Source organism: Calypte anna, chromosome 10 (genome assembly GCF_003957555.1).
Source record: "Calypte anna isolate BGI_N300 chromosome 10, bCalAnn1_v1.p, whole genome shotgun sequence".
Lineage (NCBI taxonomy): Eukaryota > Metazoa > Chordata > Aves > Apodiformes > Trochilidae > Calypte > Calypte anna.
The window spans coordinates 3,232,991-3,246,774 of record NC_044256.1 but is presented as its reverse complement, the minus strand read 5'-3'; positions in this window follow the sequence as shown (position 1 = coordinate 3,246,774).

Sequence of the window (13,784 nt, the reverse complement as noted above, 5' to 3'; positions counted from 1 at the left end):
TATCACCTGTAATTTGGCAATAAATTAATTAGCAGTTGATCAATAATTAGATAATAATATGGAGAGAATTACCTAATATTACCTTGAAAATAAAGTTGCTTTAAATGGCAGGAATTACTTCCTATATTTAAAGTTACTTAAAAAAAAATACAAACTTTAATTAAAAAAATTATTTGTCAACATTCACCTGAACCTTATTCCCTGAAAACTATAGAACTTTTCCATGAGTTTTTGAAACAGCTCACTAGCTTTTTTGGGTCTTCCACCTCCGTCACTGAGAAGCTCTGGTTTACTTATCCCCACTTCCAGAAGGTAAATTCCAACCTTTAAATCTTGAACCTTGAAAGGTGAGTAACATCCATCTCTTGCTGTCTTCTCAAGGCACTCATTTGCACCTCTCCTTTTTGGGATATATTTTCTTCTAACCTTGATTTGATTTGCCATGCCAATTGTCTCTTCTGGTTGCCTAGGAAGCTGGCAGTTCCCAAGCAGCCTTATCCTTCCCTTTCTCAAGGGAAATTGGTCACAAGCTTGGTGTTTTCCCTGGAAATTTTCTCTCCATTTGAAACTACCTCCATTTCATGGGACACAGATGCTGCACAATCACTGCTGGCTCCTTGCATGCTGCAGCACACCCCAGGATTTCCTCTGTGTGCATCCCACAGACCAGGCCACTGGCAAGTGTGTTGGGAAAGAAAAATTAAAGGAAAAGAAAAGGGAAAAGAAAAAGAAAAAGAAAAGGAAAAAGAAAAGGAAAAAAGAAAAGGAAAAAGAAAGAGAAAAAGAAAAAGAAAAAGAAAAAGAAAAAGAAAAAGAAAAAGAAAAGAAAAAGAAAAGAAAAAGAAAAAGAAAAAGAAAAAGAAAAAGAAAAAGAAAAAGAAAAAGAAAAAGAAAAAAAGAAAGAGAAAAATAAAAAGAAAAGTGTATCTCAATTGCCACAGGTTTTGTCTTGCTGCAGAAGTGGCTTTTGTGTTGTCTGTGTCTGCTTTGCACACCAGGAGATGTTCTGAAGGGCCAAGCCTCTGGCTGCTGCTCTGCCCAGGCTGTCACTGCCTGGACAGGCCAAGGGAGCAGGTTTAAAATGCTTTGATTCTTCTTCTCAAGCCTCAGAGTTGTCGTGGTTAGAGAGGCCCCGCTCCTACCCTACAGCAGGATGTGGAGGAAGATGGCTCCTTGGCAGCATTCAGACAGACAAGTGGCTTTTTCTTGGGGCAGAAGACCTTGTTCCTTCAGCTCTTCTGCTCTCCCCTCCCATGACTCTCAGCACTGTGTCTCCAGCTTCCTCCCCTTCTCTTTCCCACTTTCCTTATGGGTCGGATGCACTTCACATTTCCCATTAGTTTTTTGCTGGTGTTTGCAGCCTGGCTCCAGCACAGCGACTGAGTCTACCTTAATTTCTTGATCACCAGGACTTAGCCAGCTGCTACAGGTCCTCTGAGATCCTGGCTTAAAAGAAATTTCAAAACTCTTACCATGGCCCATTTCTCTCTGTTTGCCTTCAACACTGCCTGGCAAGCTCTTTTGACTGCCACCCAAAGAGGGTTCTGAGCAAAACTTGCATACAGCTTAGTTGCACATTCGTTTCTTTTTCACTTATGCTGATGGGCATCCAGCTTCTGACCACAGAGAGCATTTGCATTCCTTCAAGCATGCAATAGTGGTGATAGAAAGATCATGTCATAACCATAAATTGACTTTGCAAAACAAGCTTTATTGCTAGGACAGCTTCACTGTGCTTTCCCTCAAAAAAAAAAAAAAAAAAAAAAACAAACAAAAAAACCAAAACAAACAAAAAACACAACCCCATTTTCCTCTCTATTCAATATTCAAAACTGGGACCATTGCTGTGTTGCTAGGTAAGAAGGCAGCTGCTCTGCTTCCATGTTGACATGCTGACAACTCGGTTCACTTACAGCGGTCAACCTTGGCTGTGTTTTCCTTGTTTGTAAATTATGAAACACCCCCTGGACCATCTCAGGTCAGGAAAGCAGTGGCACAACCTCTGGGGGACTCACCTCTGTGCTTTGGAGCAGGTGCTTCCCTGAAACAAAGGGCAGTGGGGGAGTGGGGGTTGGACTTGATGATCTTTCAAGGTCCTTTCCAACTTTCAGTGATTCTGTGAACTTCTTCCAAAGAGTTCAAATGCCTCAACCAGAGTCACCTTCCTGTGACAGCCTTCTCTCATTTCCCAGTCGAAGTGAACGTAAGCGTTCACAGAATCACAGAATGTTAGGGACTTGAAAATAGTCCCCCAAAAGAGTTCCTTTGCTATTTTGTGGTTTTGAGTGCACCATCAGAGAGCTTACCTTCTCCTTGACCTCCATTGGGAAGATAAGAGGAATGTATCGGGTTCTGATATTCCCAAATGCCCAGCCAGCTGGGCAGTGACAGGAGAAGATCCTGGGAAACTTTGTGTCTGATGGTTATCAGTTTTTGCAGTGTCTTTAGGGTCAAGACCTTCAGCCACCTGTGCCCACACGTGCAGTCACTGACTACAACTTTTCCACTGATGCCATGATTTGACCCACCAGGTATTTCCTCAACATGTACTTATTTGCATAGCTTGGATTTATAATGAAAAAATTTCTAAAGTCATCTTTGGCTGCTGACTTCCTTGACCACATTTTGTTGCATCTTTGCAGGCTGAAAGTTCATGCTTGGTATCGTCGCAACAGTTACTAACATATTTTTCCCCAGAAGAATATGTCTCAGGGATCCATTTGAAATGTCTTTGTCCCTTAGAGATGTGTCAGCATTTTAAGATCAGGGAGGCATCTGCATTGCCCCTTGATGAGGGAGGTTTGGTTCCCCACATGACTGGGAATCCCTCTCCAGACCTTTACACCTGTCCCCCAGCTGCACCATGCTTCTGGTAAGCAATTTCTTTCCTTTCCTGGGATGTCCCTACAGCAATTTGAGCTGTCACCTCTTGTCCTTTCACTGGCTGTCTCTGAGAATTGTCTGAATATGCCTTCCTCTAGGTAAATGAAGGCAGCAATTATGTCCCCTCCCGTCTCCTGTGAGACAAGTATGGATCCTTTAGCATCTCCTCATGTGCCACCTACTCCTGTCTCAGCCACCTTAGTCACTCCCTGATGATCTTTGCAGTTGACCAACCTTTCCAACACAACTCTGGAAGCATATACTCAATGTTCTGATTCCATAAAAAAAGGCAAAATGAAGCAGTCAGTGATGTTATTTAAAATCACAGAATGGTTTTGGTTGGAAAGAACCTTAAAAAATCATCCAGCCCCACCCCCCTGGCCACCTCCCACCAGCCCAGGTTGCTCCAAGCCCCCTCCAACCTGGGGCCTTCAACACTGCCAGGGATGGGGCAGCCACATCTCTGGGCAACCTGGGCAGCCAGGGGCTCAGCACCCTCATGGGAAAGATTTTCTTCCTAATATCTCATCCCCATCTCCTTGCTTTCACTTACACCCATTCCCCTCCTCCTACCACTGGTCCCCCTCCACTGCAGCATCCCTTTCTCTGTGCACCACCCTGAAGCCATCTCTCTGCCCAAACCTGACTCTCTTGGTTATGTCTTTGGCTTCTCTCTGGGTTTTTATTTCTGCTTGTCACACACCATTGACTCTAGAGCGGTGTCAGACCCAACCACAGGGCACTCAGGTTCAAGCCCAGAGAAGTGGCTTGGTCCATACTCACCAGTGCAGTCAGTAGCCTTTGTTTTGGGCTTTTGCTGTTTCTTATTTTTCCAAGAGAAAGGACCATGGTTTTTGATGAAGAACAGAGAAGTTACCTGGGTGCTTCTCAGAGCTTTTCCCAGACAGAGAGGGGACTCTGGATTGTGGTGTGATGGACAAAGAGAGGGGAGTGAGGAGCAACAACAGAGATTGGATGGTACGTAAGGAAGCAGCTCCATTCCCCACATAGGACTGGGGCCATGAGGAAGGTCCAGTTCAATCTCCCCTCTTCCAGTTTGAAACTGTTACCCCTTGTCTTATTGCTTCATGTCCTTGGGGGAAGCCTTTAAGATGAGCTGTTAGATTGGTCTCCAGAGCAAGTTTTGGAGAAGGATGTATCATGTGCATGTGCGGGTCAGTTCAGCCATGGAGTCAATCACAGCCCATGGGAATCTTCTACCACTGGGAGAAGAAAGTTACAGCCCACATAAGCTTGGTCTGGGGACTTTACACTCCTTTGCAGAGAAGACAAGAAGCCTGCCCATGAGGAACCAGAAAGGTGAGGCAAGGGATAAGCGAGGGAGTGGGGAGTGAGGGAGTGGGTGATAGCAAAGATGTTTACTGTGTGGGTGTTGGCCTTGAAGGCAAAGAACAGGGCTGCCTGTGACTCTTTTAAGACCCCAAAGAGTTGAGAGGAGAAAGGCAGCCTTGGCTGCTGAACTGGTATATTAGTTTGGTATGTCCTTGTTCCATCAAACGCTGACTTTTTTCTAAGGTTTTTGCATTAGAAGGTGGCAGAGACCACGCAGTACTTTTATGAAAGTGATGTAGAAAAAGCCATCGTTGCCCCTGGGATATCATCCCAGGCTTATAACTGAGAATGGTCATTTAGCAATAGACAAGAGAGGGACTGAACTGGAACTGGTTCCTCTTTTACTGAAGATGTCAGGGTAGGCGATGAGTTTTTAATCTCCAGGGCTTGCTTCCTCCCCTTGATGAAGGTGCTTCTCAAGTCATCAGCAATTTGACCAGCATGCAAGAACCCACAAGCATTTGTTGTTACAAGAGCCACAGCCTTGGGAAAGAAGGAGTTTATTTGGCCCCACATCCTGCTGTTCTCATCAGTAAGAGAGGTTTCCCTGAGTCCCTGAGTCTTTGGAACTGGAATTTTGTGCAGTAATCAGGCAGAAGTAAGGTGGCACCAGGGTCTGTCCATGTTTGTTTAATTCTAGAACAGTCTCTGGTTACTTTATGCAGAAATTTGTCACGAGTTGCTTTTTGCTCTTGACACATATCTGGCTTGGCATTGCCATTATCCTGTTACTGTAGATGACATTTGGTTAATCTTTTTCCCCTGTGGGAGGAGAGCAGAGAAGAACAAAAATGTCACACCTCTGTGTACTCATGATGAGATTAAGTCAGGATACCCTCCCAGGAGACTTCTCTGATAGGGCCTCAAAGTTTCTGGGAAAACCACTGGACAGGGATGGGACTCTTGTGCTGCTCAAAGCCTTTTTTGGTGACATTGGGCAACTTCTCCATGTATCTGGTGCTGCCAGAGAAAGGAAAAACCTGGATGCTGCAGCCCCACAAATCATCACTGCACTCACAAGATGTCTTTTGTCTGGTTTTACACTCCAGGCAGGGGTCCTGCTTTCTGAGTATGTTCTTATGCCAGTGGCACCCTGCCCTGCTAACATCCAATCCCACTGGAGTCAGGAGGCATTCAGGAGCCTGTCCTTGCTCCTGGGGATGGGAACATTCACAGCATGGGCCACTTGCATTCATGTCACATGCTTACGGGGCAGAGTTTTTTTCTTCTCTCAGCATCTCAACCTCTTTTGCCCACCTGGGCTATTATCATAGAATCATAGAATTTCTCAGGCTGGGAAAGACCTTCAAGATCATTGAGTTCAGCCTCATCCTAACCCTATTACCCTATTCCCAACGACCCACCACTAGACGATGTCCACAAGCACCACATCCAGGTGATTTTTAAATGGTCACCCAACCACCTCCCTGGGGAGCCTGTTCCAGTGCTTAACAACCCTTTCTGTAAAGAACTTTCTCCTCATATCCAACCTAAATCTCTCCTGATGCAACTTGAAGCCATTTCCCCTTGTCCTGTAAAAATAAATGCTGTCCAAGGGCCAAGATTCCTCTGGGGCCAGTACTTGCTCTCCTGCTCATACCTGCCTTGGAAATGGGGTCCATCAAAAATAAGAGTTTCACCACATGAAAAGAGGAAATTAGTCAGGCCCTTGTGAAAAGTAACATTCATCTCTATCCCTGGGTGGTTGAACTGATTGTAAACAGGTGAGCTTGTTTAACAAGAAAGAATGTCAACACGTTTTTATTAACTTCCCAAACAAACCTTGAGGGCTAGGGCGACAAATAAGGACCAAGCTTCCTTGTTGCACTTGATGTTTTTACTTTCCTGTGCTTCCTGATCTGTCGAGAGAGCATGGCTTATGATTCATTCCACAACACTTAGTTATTTGAGATGTGTTTAAAGATTTGTGGTTTTCTAATAGTATCTTTTTCTACTGCTGGCATCCAGTGTAGTGGTGGCTGATGCAGGGATGGATTAAATATGGGTACAAACCAATCATCTGCCTCCAGACTGGTGCTGCTAGTGGTAAAAAAGGCCAAGTCCTTCCAGTAAACACAGCCTGGGGAAAGACCCAGCAAAAGAGTGAGACAAAGTGCAAGAGTTCCCTATCATTCAAAGCCTATCTTGGAGTATTGATCCCTGCTGAGAAGTAGCTGCACCTTCCTCATGGCCCCAGTCCTGTGTGGGGAATGTAGCTGCTTCCTTATGCATTTATCCAAGCTCTGTAGGTGCTCCTCACTACTCTCTCTTTCTCCATCACACAACAAATCCTCTGCCTGGGAAACTAGAAGCCTGGTGCAACTGTGGGACAGGTGCAAAGACTTGGAGAGGGATCCCCAGCTAAGGAAGAAATTGCCAAACAAATGAACCCCAGTGCTGCTAGTACCTGGCTGGTTGCCAGGGGAAAAGGGAGGGAACCTCACAGAAACCCCAATCCAGCCAACATCCAGACGAGCCAGGACTAGGCTCCCTTAGGAACTGATTTATATTGAGCACCACTGGCAGGAACACTGTGACTGGTCCCATCCTCTCCTCCCCACAGGCAGAGCTGTTCCCTTCTCACTGCTACAGCCCCAGGCTGGAGCTGCTGGGGGATCCCAGGTGCTCCCAGGCCTGTATAACCAGAGGCAACTTTTATCCTGGTCCTTTCAAACCTGGACACCTCCACACAGGTTGCCTTTACACATGAGGTGTCAGAGTTGGCTCACTCCTGCATTTTCTCAGTTCCCAGAGCAGCGGCTGAGTTGGAAGCTGCTGGTCCTATTTGAGAAGCTGTTTTGTGGCTGAATGCTGAGCCCATCTCTTGCAGAGCTCTGCTCTTCCATGGCCAAGTTCATCGCTTCTGCTTATCCCCACATGCCCCAGCAGGGCAACAAGCGGTTCCTCCCTATTTCTCACAGGCTTCTAGGTGGGCACAGCCATTAAAAACCTGATGGCTGCTAATGTGCTAGCAGTTGCCACGGAGTCCAAGCTGCTGGGTGTCTTTGCTTATCTGCTCACTCCACAAAACCAGCCTGACAGAGCATTTCAGCTCGCACTGCTGACCCATTTTGGCAGGGCCACACCACTTCTTCCCAAGTCCACCCAGGTGTTCTGCTGATGTCAGCTGCGACTGCCCCTGCCAGCAATACAAAGGGACAGAGTTTATTTTTTTGACATTTTTGGTGGTACGGTCATCAGGTTTTTCGAAAGACCAGTTTAAACTGCACTTTCAGTTCCCTTGAACTGGATATTTACAGGTGGCTTCATGCAGCGAGTGCTGCACTAGGTAACCTCAGAGGCAGGGAAAACCAGTACATAAAAAAATATTTTAATGCCATTAGCTTGACTTAGAAATGGAGCAGCGAGAGCGACACCACTGATTTTCTTATTTGCTCGTGCAAACCCATTCTTGTCCAGGATGAATTTCTCTGGGAGATGTTTGAGATCTGCGCAAAAGCCACGATATGTGGGTGATAGAGAAAATGTAGCTTTAGACTTAAACAGGATTTGTGTCTCAGACAGACTGAGCACATGTCTGCAGTCAGCAGTCCTCCAAAGCCTTCATAATCTTGGGGATGGCTCCTTCCACACAGTACTTTTCTCTGTTAGAGCTAAAAACCTACAGGAAGTCTCTGGAGGTATTGCGTGGTTTGAGTTTTCCTGATGTTGCTCCCCCAGAAACCCTTTTGGTACGGATGCCTGCATAGCCATCACCAGCTGAGGGGTGGGAGAAGGTTTCAACAGGACAATTAAACTTGACTTCACAGATGTCTGGTACCACAGGGCTTGGAAGTACAGAGGACAACCCTGTCTTTTTTGTCTGGGACTTTAGCAGAGTTTTTTCTACACAGATGCTTCTTGCCTGAGCCTAGGGGCAATTCTCTAGTTAATAAACTGAGTTTACCAGCTTCTCCAGTGCAAAATCCTGCAGGATTCATGTGCTTAGCACATGTGGAGACTCCATGTCCCAGGTGCAGCCTGGAGCACTGCTGCCAGCCGTGGTAGCTCCTAGGTGAAATCCACATTGACAGGGGCATAACCATGGTTGTGTTTCTTAGCTGAGAAGCAGCTCGTGGGGAGGGGGAGCCATGTGGTTTTGGAGGAGCAAGGCCACAGCAAACCTCAGAATGCAAAAGAGTTGCTGGTTCATAAGAAAATGGTTTCTCAGATCTGTGAGTTGGCCTGGAGCCCTCCTTCCCTGCTGGAATACTCCAGAAGAGTTCAGCTAAGAAGAGGACAGGATCCCAGTCTTGCTGCAGGCAAGGATGACTCAGAGGGAAAGGCACGGTGTGGCTGCATGGGTGGAGGAGGGTGCTCCCCTCCAAGAAGGTATTTTTTGTTACTGCTGTGAGCTGGGCTGAGTTGCCTGTTGTTTTCCTTGAACCAAAGCAGAAGGATTGCTTTGAGACACACAATGAGCAAGGTGGTGGCTGGGAGGCAGCACCAACCCAATAAATATCTGCGATTCTCCATCACCATCCAAGTGCTGAGCCTCCCTCAGGTCTCACTTACTCTGGTCCCTGAAGATTCTCCAAAACCTCCTGCTCTTGCAGGTTGGCACAAGGATGGGCATCTCCAGGGCAAAGCTTTCACTGTGGTGCTCAAGCCACACCCAGGAGGGTTGGTTCTGATCTGCCTGGACAAGCAAGGAGCAATGAGAGCAAGGCAAGGAACAGTGTGAGTCAGAGACCAAGTTGCCTGCAGCAGTCTGAGTGTGCTCATCTGTAGCAGATGAGACCCAGTCTTTCAGTTTTGTTTTTTTTTCACACTGGAAAACATCTAGAGTGGCCACTTCTGTCTAAGTCATGCATGGCCTGGGCCCCGTGCAATGTGCCTGACTCAGCAGCTCAGCTTCTGCTTCCTGCTGGAGATCTTGCTGCACTCACTAAGAGCAATTTGATTTAAACACTAAATGGCACAGAGAAGGACTTCTTTCTAGAAGGAGAAAAAGACATTCATTGTATTTTCTTCTCATTTTCTGCATGCATACCGTTGTGAAGATTAGTTCCAGAACCAAACTGTTTGCTCCCAAAATACACATTTTCCTGCAGGACACTTGGTTGTGTGTCAGCCCAAGCTTTGCTCCTAACTACCTGAGCCATGCAAACATCAGTGATGGCCCAAAGTCTAAATATGCCTTTCCCTGATAGAATTTTTTCAAAATTATTTAAGACAGAAGACCACTTCCCTTCTTCCCCCCAAGAGAGTTAAAGCACATTTTAATAGTGACTATTAAATCCTGGAAGATCCTAGAAAAACAGTAAAAGAGTTGGATGCAGGTGATGGAGAAAAGGGATATGGAAATCTCTCCAAAATCCAGGGAAAGAAGAAGTACAGAGGAAGGTGTATGGAACAGCTCTGTCAAGTGCTGGAGATGAACGTGCACATTTCTCTAAGCCCAGAATCTTCAGGTTGGTTTTGCCTGTGTTTACTCTAAGGCTGTGCTTTAAGCAGCAGTGGGATTTGTGTGAGCAAGCCAGGAGACCTCGAGATACATCTCTGTAAGTAGAAACAAAGGCTGCCAGATGCTTCCTTGACACCAGTTGCATTTCTGAAGAGTGTCTCCCTTCGACCAGGTAAGATCTGGTCCATACACAGCTTGATGGGCTGACATGGAGCTGGGTGCTCCCAGCTGGCACCTCTGTTGTTTCTGGGATGGTTTTGTGGCCCATCTTGTCTAAAGAGGGGCATGAACCCCTGCTCCATTACCTCAGGAAGGAGCTGTCTTCTCCCCTAGTATCTCTCCTTCATCACAGGCTTTGAAGATGGTGCTCCCCACTAGTTCTTGGCAATGCTCTGTCACTTGGGTTTTCTCCTCTGACTGTCCCAAAATGCTGCCTCACATCCCACCTTGCCCGTGCAAGAAGGTTGTACCAGGAGGAAGAAACAGAAATTTAAACAGAAGCAGCAAATGCTTCAAATCTGACATCTGTGATTAAGAGTGCCCAGAAACAAAAGGTCTGCAGTTCTGATTATCTCCACACAGAAAAACAGGAGAAAATCTGTCTTGTTTTTGTTTTTTTTTCTCCCAGCCTCTATGCATGTCCCCAGCATTTGCTTCCGTTTTCTAATCCAGGGTTGTTCTGTGCACCTCAGCTTTACCCTGGTCTGAGACACAAACACACTCCTCCAGAAAATTGCCTTCCTCTTAACCACAACATATTTTCTTTAGACACCCAAGGTTTACTTAAGGGCTTTGGATTTGTGTATATGTTTGTAATATTTTTTTTTTTAAATATAAACAACCGCAAAAGCTGTCAGCTACCAGTTTTCTTTGATACTGTGCTTCTTTTGTTTGTTTTTTTTGTTTTGGTTTTCTTTTTTAAGGGCAGGTGTGATGAGAAGCAAACACAAAGAAGTGCTTGAACCCTGTGAGGTGCTTAAACCCTTTGGAAAACACTGGCTGAATTCCGTGGCTATAATAAACTTAATCCCTTAAACAATAGGTACATTTTGTTCTGAACTAGAAACTTATGACTTTTTTCTCTTTTTTTTAAAGCAAAAGTCTGTTCAGCAGTGTGTATTATCCCCTCTCCCATGGAACATCCCCATAGATTGCAAGAGCCAGAGAAAGCATAAAGGCTGAGGGAACTCTGGAGGTCTTGGTTCCCCGGGTGTGCACCGAAGTTCTGCAGGGATGGGGATACCCTCTGCTTCTCCCTGTCCAGCAGCTCCACCCTCTGTCGAGTGGAATTTTTTCTCCCTCCTATGCTGCTGGGCCATGCCAGCAAACCCTTCCACTCGAGTCCCCATCCCTGGAGGGATTTATAAGCCATGTAGATGTGTTGCTGTGGCTTAGTGGTGGACTTGGCAGTGCTGGGTTAATGGTTGGACTTGATGATCCTAAAGGTCTTTTCAAACCAAAATAATTTTGTGACTCTCTGATTCTGGGTATTTTGGGTAACCATGCTATAGCTAACCTGAAAAGTGAAAAGATCTTCCTGCAATAACTTACTAAATTAATGAAGTTAATTGAGTTCTTTGTCTAAAGCTCCTACACTGGTCCTAATCTCAAGGGCGCAGGACAAACCCCATGTGTGTTTTCTGCACCAGCCTAACCTGCAGCACCCCGTTCAGCTCCGGCTTGGGATCTTGTCCCGGTTCCCCGGGCTCGGATGCCACCTCCTGGTTTCCCCGCTGTACTGTGCCTTATGGCGCTGCCAGGGAGCAGACAGGGGGAACATTCCTCATCATAACGAAGAAATCCGTGTGAAGCCTTACCGACACAGAGCAGGTTTTATTCCTCGAGGATCTGACCCGATCCCACATATTTTTGAATAAGGATGGAGGAGGCGAGTTCCCTACCTGAGACACCGCTCCTCCAGCCACCCGCTCGCTGGTATTACAGGCTCTGGGCCAGCATCCCATCCCAGCAGGTCAGCTCCCAAAGCCCCTCTGGGCTGTGCTCCATCCCTTTGGGCCATGGCATCTCTCACCTTTCCTCAGCTGTTACTGTGCAGGGTGTATTTTGTCCCTATGAACTTCCATGCCCCACACTGTGTGTCACCTGTGCCCTTCTGTGCTGGCTGTTTGCCCTTTGGGGATGCCGTTTCCAAGTCTCTGAGGACTTATTGATGGGTTGGGGAATGTTAACAAGTGGGTGGGGGGTAGCAAAGATGTTTATGGAGCTGCAGGACAGTATGGTGGTGTTGGAGCCCAGACAAGTCAGCAAAACCCAGGAGGGGGAGCACTGTGCAAAGGGGAAACTCAAGAGAAGGAGATAAGACCCAAACCACTCTGGGATTCTGTGGAAATGAAAGTGAGTCAAAACCAGGCTTTTTCGCCATTCCTTCTTCTTCCAGCCCCACAGCCACTTCCTCTGGTCTCTGGCCACTTTCTCTCTCCTCCACCCACTGCCTGAGGAGCACCAAGTAGCAAAGGATCTGGGTGTCAGCAACCTTCTCCCTGGCGATGCCACCAGGCTGTGGCCCACCCAGAACTGCTTCCCACCCTGAAGCTTCACCCCACCCACAGACAGGGGACATTCCCTTGGGTAGGACATAGGGGGGAGCAGCTGGGGGGGCATCGCAGACCCACGCTGGCAGCAGCAGCGAGCACACATGTGCCAGCCAGGGAGGGGGGGGGACAAGACATGATGCTTGGGGACCTTCGGAGCAGACATGACCTACTTCAGCACCAAGGCGAGCTGTGTCAAAGCCTAATAGAGCTGGGTCTAAATTATTCATGGCCTGGCCACGTTAATGCATGTGCTGAAGGTTTTGGGGGGTTTTTTGTTTGTTTGTTTTGTTTTTTTTTTTAAAAAAAGGAAAAAATTATCCTCTATAATTTAAAGCCTCACACATGCCCATCCCCAGAACCGCTGTGCACTGGGGGTTTCTGCTTCAGCGAGCAGAGCTGCCAGATGTGGATGGAGCTGGCAGGGCAGAGCTGGCCCAGCAGGACCTGGGACGCCGGCAGGAACCGGGATTAGGGCAGGAGCTGGGGTGCAGGCAGGAGCTGGGATTAGGGCAGGAGCCAGCTTTGCCTGGGTGTCAGGCAGGGCATTCCGTGGGGAAGGGTCTGGCAGTGCTGCTCTGTTCCAGACAGCCCACAGCGAGTCACTTCCCGGAGCAGCAGTGCTCGGCCCAGCCTGTTCCCAGGCCCGGAGGCCAGCAGGGCTATTTTTAGAACTGCCTCTATTTTTTAATTTTTTTTTTTTTTTCCTGCTCCACACTGCCCTGAAAGCCTCAGGGAGAGAGGAAACCACTGATCCCCTGATCCCAGGGGCGGGAAGCTGCCTGGGAGGGCTAGGAGCACCCCAGCACAGAACCACACTGAGCTGGACCATGGAGACCCCTTGGGCACCCCCCCAGGACCACTCCATTGGGATTTCCCCAAGCTGCCTCCAAGGCCTCCACCAGGCAGCTCCCACCAAAACATCCCACCCTGCTTTCATGCTGCCAGGACAAACCAGCTCCCGTTCCCACAGCTGTTTTAGCAGGTACAGATAAAGCCACAAAAAGCCCTCGGCAGCCCTGGCCAGGGCATCCTGGGCTGGAGGAGGAGCTGGGCGGGCGTGGGGCTGCAGCTGCAAGGGACATTTCCCTTCTATGGACATCTCCTCGCTGCACTGCTGCTGGGGAGGAACGGCGCTGGCACGGAGGAGGGAAAGCACAAATACCCAAAAAAGCCCTTGGTTGCCCTCTCAAAGGTCTCCAGAAGAGCTCAGCAGCTTCAACACACGTCCATACAGGCGAGGTCTTGCCCTTCTCCTGTGGGGAGGGGGAGATGCCCCAACCCCACTCGTGCTCCTCAGCAGCATCCCACAGCCAGACAGAGCTGGGTGGGGAAGGGGACGACCAAGCCTGAAGCATCCCACCCCAGCCCCCCAAAACCCCAAACAAAACACATCAGAGCACAGAAAGAGTCACAGCAGCCTCTGGGTATATATTTTTTTTTTTGGTTGCATTTCATATATTATCCAGTTTCACATTCTCATAGGATCAGCAACTATATAGCAACTTATTCTCAAATCTTTTAATACAAGCGAGACAGCCATGGTCGTATAATACTTAAAGCACTTCAATACCAAGCAATAAGATGCT